At 40.8% G+C, this 5,965-nt stretch overlaps 1 protein-coding gene across 1 annotated transcript in view; it reads right to left on the bottom strand.

Annotated features, from left to right (window-relative positions):
* LOC103201376 (dystrophin-like) overlaps window positions 1-5,965 on the bottom strand; it is a 2,052,823-nt gene that overhangs the window by 117,369 nt on the left and 1,929,489 nt on the right. The gene's annotated exons all lie outside the window — the stretch shown is intronic.

Consider the following 5,965-nt stretch of genomic DNA (forward strand, 5'->3'; position numbering starts at 1 on the left):
CTTAAAGCCTCCAAACTGTAAGAGAATAAACTCCTGTTTGTTAAGGCCATCTCATTTGTGGTATATTCTTGTCAGAGCGGCACTAGGTAACCAGAAAAAGGGGTATGACTACATGGAACAATATTAATGTGGCTATGACTTCTACTTATTTCTTAGGATACATCTATTATCTAGGACCTGTGTTGCATGGTATATAAGAAAAGTAGATGGGGGGTGGAGGGACAAAATAAGGGGTCTTCTGACCCCTTCCTGTGGCTGTGACCTATATTCTGACTAATACTGTTGCCTTATTGCAGCCTTTTCCTACTACGAACTATGTAGATTTCTAAGTTTTTTTTATTGTGGGTCTTTTGAATCTTCTTTAGCAACTGAACTCTGTCTCATGCCACTGTTAGTGCACTTTCAAAAGGTGAGGTGCATTTACTGAGAAGAGAGCCCTTTTTTTCACCTGGCTTGCTGTGGGGGTGAGTCCAGCAGCTGTGACTTTATTCAGCCGACTCCAGGCTGTACAAAAACTCTATAATGTGTGATTTAGCTGCTGAACAGAGGCAAATTGTTCTCTATTCCTTGTTGTTTGCAGAGTATTTGTCACATTTATCAACTGCAGTATATTTAGCCCTCTGGTTTGGGCTTTCTCCAACCCACTACACACTAATAAACTAAACACACTTGTTTGGTTAAGTGCATTTTTATTTCTACTCTTAGAAGTTGGCTATAATTTTAATTTTAGAAGCCACACACCTATGGGATGTGATCAAAACTATAGAAGGCGAAGAAAAGGCTTAGATTATCTTCTTCATGTCTGTAAATGGAGTATCAGCCATATGAACCAGCTTATAATTCCTTCTGATCAAGATCCTCTCTTTGTTTCTGCTTTTCTATTGAGTTTAATTTTCATTCACAATGAGTTGAAAGGTAGTAGAGAGTCATGCAACATTAAACCTATTACAAACTGGAGGCATTATAGGCCAATGGTGATGCTATTGCCTTAAGTAGCAAATTTTCTATAGTGGATAAAATTGTGTTATTCTGTTTTCTGCAGTATTGAAGCTTTGAAAGTAAAGTGAAAAATAAAATCATGTGCTTAATAGCAGTGGCACTGAATATTTTTCTCAGGCATCTGTAACTCAAGCTCTTCACTGGTATCAGGAAATCGTTGAGATAATATCGGTAATTTTCATTAAAGTAAGAGGTAGTAGAAGTGGCCTTAAAAGGTAGCCAGGGAAAGTTTAATTTGTCTGTGCCACAGACAATAGTACTTTATCATGGCTCTGCAGGCATGGAAATGACGAGGGTCAGAAGACACAAGTAAGCAAATTTGAATTTAAGAGGATCTTAAATCATCTATTGAGCAGTTAGTAAGTCACGTTCCACACCACACCTTTAATAGTAAAAGGATTGGTGAATAGCTCTGGTAGCATAGTGCCTAAGGTACCTGAGTGCTAACCAGAAGGCTGGTGGTTCAAACCCACCAGCCACTCCTCGGACGGAAGATGGGGCAATCTTCTTCCGTAGTGATACTGCCTCGGAAACCCAAGGAAGGGTCACTATGAGTCGGGTCTTACTCGACGGCACATATCAACCAACCAACTATGTTTATATTATGCATGGATTTTCCCAGCATTCTTTAGTATTCAGTACTTAATGTAGAGAAACACCCTAATTTTGCTATAACCTGAATATTTTTCAAAATATGAGAAAAGGCATGCTTAGAAAGGAAATGGTGAAAATTTAAAATTTGTTTAGAAGTGAAATTTAAAAAATATGTTTTATTGTGATTTGGGTGAAAGTTTGCAGAACAAATTCATTCTCCATACAGCAGTTCATATACATTTTATTCAATGGCATTGACTGCAATCCCCACAATATAACAGCTCTCTTCCAACTTCCTCCCTCTTGTTACCTTTTCCCCGTGTCCTTCTTTCCTATGCATTCCTGCCACTCAAACTATCTCCCTGTGCAAACACAGCCCTTGTGAAGGAATGTATCTACCTGATGTAAATGTTCACCCTATATACCTGTCTAGTGTTTGGCTGGAAGCCACAGGAGTGAGTTCAGTTCCAGACCTGGAGTTTAACTAGGGTCCATAGTCTCGGGGGTCTCACCAAGCTCTATCAGACCAGTAAACCTGGTCTTTTCAAAAGCAAAAATTGAAAGAAATCATTCTATATTCAGAGCTTAACTTTATTCCAAAGCTATAGCCTCAAATAGCTATTTTAAAAATAATATCACATTCTCCCATTTTCCCAATGTTTACCTGAAATTTTAACAGAAATCGAAGTGACAGACAATAAGACATCTACATGAATAGAATTATTTTTTAATAGGGGAATCAAATAATATCTAAATCCAGAGTCAAGAGGAACCTTATGGAAAAGGAGAGTTATTATAATGTTTTCCACCTAGCCTATTTCTGGGCTTTTTCATAGCATAACTAGCAACACCTGATTATGTTTTTGAACTTTTAGTGTATCACAGGAATATTTTATAGCACTTTACAATTACTAGTTCATAATTACCCCTTAATCAAAGGCAAGTTCACATGACATGAGGACCAGGAAAAGAAAAGGAGGCAGATTTTCTCCTTCATCCCCCAAACTGCCTCTTTCCGAGTATGGTACATCAAAAGGTCCCTAAGGAATTCCTAAGCGTGAAGAGCCTTTAAAACCACTTAAACTTGGCAGCTATATAACTGAAAAAGATAGCTTCAGACTCTTCAGTATAAGGAATGGAGGCCTGAAATTTACTTTTTTTTCATTCATGCATTCACTCCACGAGAACATATTGTGTTAGGCTCTTTTCTAAGCACTGGGGATACTAAGATGAAGAAGGAAAGCCTACTCTCTCCTTCCAAAGAATTCCACTCCCAGGATGTTTCTTCTCCTTCTCTGTGTAAGAACCAAGTTTCAACAATGTTTTCTGACCACTTTCTTGCTAGCCTCCATAGACCCTTGATCAGACTCCTTCATATCCAAAGACTTGACAGCCAGAGCTCATGGTCCTTTTTCCAAATTCTGGTCCTCATTCTGGATGACTTCAACATGGACATGGACAACTCATGCATCACTCTAGCCTCTCAATTCCTTAACTTTCTTTTTCATTATCCATCGAAATTTACATCTCCTCCATCTTTGCCACAGACTCAAATGGTCACCTGGAACTGCTGTACTCTTGAAATAAAATTCAGCTATGCTACTTTCTGACCACAACCTCTGGCCCTCCAGACTCCACTTTATCACTTCATCTACCTCCTTGAACAACTAGCCTCTTGATTCCTCCACCTCCTAATTATCAATTTCCACCTGAATTCATGCCTTCCCCTGCCCAATAGGGACTGGACAGATGTCACTTCAACCACTTTCTTGTCCAAATCCTTACTTCTCTTTCCTGGATGCGACTTGAGTCTCACCACCTGGCAGAAGCCCTACCCGGGGGCAAAACCAGAGTATCCTGTCTACTCAGTATGCCTGGAGACATATTGCCAATCTGATGATTGGCAATGCTTTATAAAAAAAAAAAAAAAAAACCACCCAGTTGGGTCCCAGGCTCCAAAATGCTATTTCTCGACCTCAACTTTATCACCTTCCATCCTTACTCTCAGAACAGAAACAGTCCTCCAACTTCATACAGAAAACAGAAGCCTTCAGATGGGCATCCCTCAACTTCCTGCCACCGTATGTCTGCACAAATCCTTTACTCTACCCCATTCTTGACAGTGGAAGGAAGAGAGGCATCCCTTCTTCCACTTGGTCTCTGGATCACCTCTTACTCTCTAATTACCTCCTCATGAGATAACAATTTCAATCTCACTCTCTCTTATTCCCATAGCCATTTACATATACTCAAGTGTCTCTCAATGTGTATGTATACTCTGTTAACTCCTCAGCTCCCTCCAGGGAACTACCATCTCTCTATGTCACCATTCACATTTACACTTCTGCAAGAATTATCCATACTGACTGTCTCGACCTCCCCACTTCTGATTCACTTTCAAACCTGGTGCACCACCTCCACCATATCTAAAACCTCAATGAAGTTACTAAGGAACTCCTTGTTGCTAAATCCAATGGGAAGTTTCTCCAGCTTTCTCCTGATGTTCCCTAATAGAAGATCCCTCCTTCTTTCTTCCCTCAAAACATGTGGCACAATAACCTCTTGGGATTTTCCTTCTCCCCCACTGGCCATTTCTTTGCAGTCCTCTTTGTAGGTGCTTTTTCCTCTGTCCTAAGTCCCCTTCTGTTTTTCACTCAGTACTCTCCTTGAGCCTTCTCTTCCTCTCCATGGCTGTAAGCAGCATCTATATGCTCAAAAACTCAAACCAAACCCACTGCCAATGAGTCGATTCTGACTCTTAGCAACTCCCATTGAGTTTCTGAGGCAGTAAATCTTTACAGAAGTAGACTTCCCCATCTTCCTTCCACAGAGTGGCTGGTAGGTTTGAACTGCCAGCCTTCTGGTTAGCAATCAAATGCGTTAGTCACTGCACCACCAGAGCTTCTTATCTACATGCTGGTGATTCCTAAATACTCTTTGTATCTTTCTCCTGAACACCACAGCTCTATGTCCAATTCTGATGAGCAAGTCCACTGTCCACCTAGATAGCCCAAGCCAAACACCAGAGTGTTTTCCTTGACCTCCCCTCACCCCCTACATCAAAGCAATCACTAAGGCCTATCAATTTCACTTCCTAAATATTTCTCAATTCTCTCTGTTTATCTCCATTACTACTTTGCTAGTTCAGGCCACCATGTTGCTGGTTTTGATTACTGCAACTCAACAGGTCTCTCTCCAGTCAGTCTCACAACACCCCCAATCCAGGCAGAATAATCTTCCTAAATGAAAATCTGACCATGTCATCCCCTTCCCCAAAACCATTCAATGGCTCCTCACTGACCTCTGAATTCTTTAACTTGACTTAAAAAGCCTCTCACAGTCTACCTCCTGCTTCTCTCTCCAGCCTAACACTTCACCATAGTTCTTCCCTGAACTCTAGGTTTTAGTCATCCTGAAGTATTTTCGGGTCCTGAATGCACCATGCTTTCTCCAGGCCTCCACACCTATTGTTCCTTTTGACTAGAATCCTCTTCCTAGAGTAAGCTCTACTTACTCTATTGGACTCATCTTTCTCAGAAATCACTTCTTCAAGCAAACCTTCTCTGCAACCACTGCCCCCTACCCAACATGCTGTTCTCATAGTACCCCATTCTTCCACTGTCACGTGACTAAAAATATATGACAGTGGACTGGTCCATTCACTTTTCCTCAGGGTTCCCTGAAAGTCTAGAAATAGAGATCATATTATTTTATGTTTTTACAGATTGTAGACAACTATGATGCAAGGAGGGGTCACTATGAGTCGGGTCCAACTCGACAGCACATAACAACAACAACATGTTTCCAGACTTTACAGACACCCTGTATATCCCTCATTAGACTGTCATTTCCGTCAGGAGAAGTTTCACATTAACTGTCGGTTTCATGGTCATATCATCAATACACATGGGAACTGAAATAATACTGAACTGTAATTCACTCTGTTGATAACAGATAGTTATACATAAACTATGTGATGAAAAGATAGAGTTGAATGACATTACAGGATTTTCCCACCGAGATACAGTATTTAGCAAAAGCAGCAAAACAATCCTGTCATCTGTCTTCTATCACAGCATTCATTTAATGCTGGCATTCAAGCTAATAAACCACATACGTCTGTGAACTTTTGTTTGGACAAAGCAGTCGCAGTCTTTTAGTACCTTTGTACCAAAAAAAGAATAAAGGTAGAATACAAAAACCAAACCAAACTCACTGCCATCGAGTCAGATCCAACTCATAACGACCCCTCCTTGGGTTTCCAAGGCGGTTGTTGTTGTTGTGTTGTTATGTGCCGTTGAGTCAGCCCTGACTCACAGCGACCCCTCCTTGGGTGTCCGAGGCAGTATCACTACGGAAGTAGGATTGCCCA

This window comes from Orycteropus afer, unplaced genomic scaffold (assembly GCF_000298275.1).
Source record: "Orycteropus afer afer isolate SDZICR_OR568_19922 unplaced genomic scaffold, OryAfe1.0 scaffold00148, whole genome shotgun sequence".
NCBI classification, from domain to species: Eukaryota; Metazoa; Chordata; class Mammalia; order Tubulidentata; family Orycteropodidae; genus Orycteropus; species Orycteropus afer.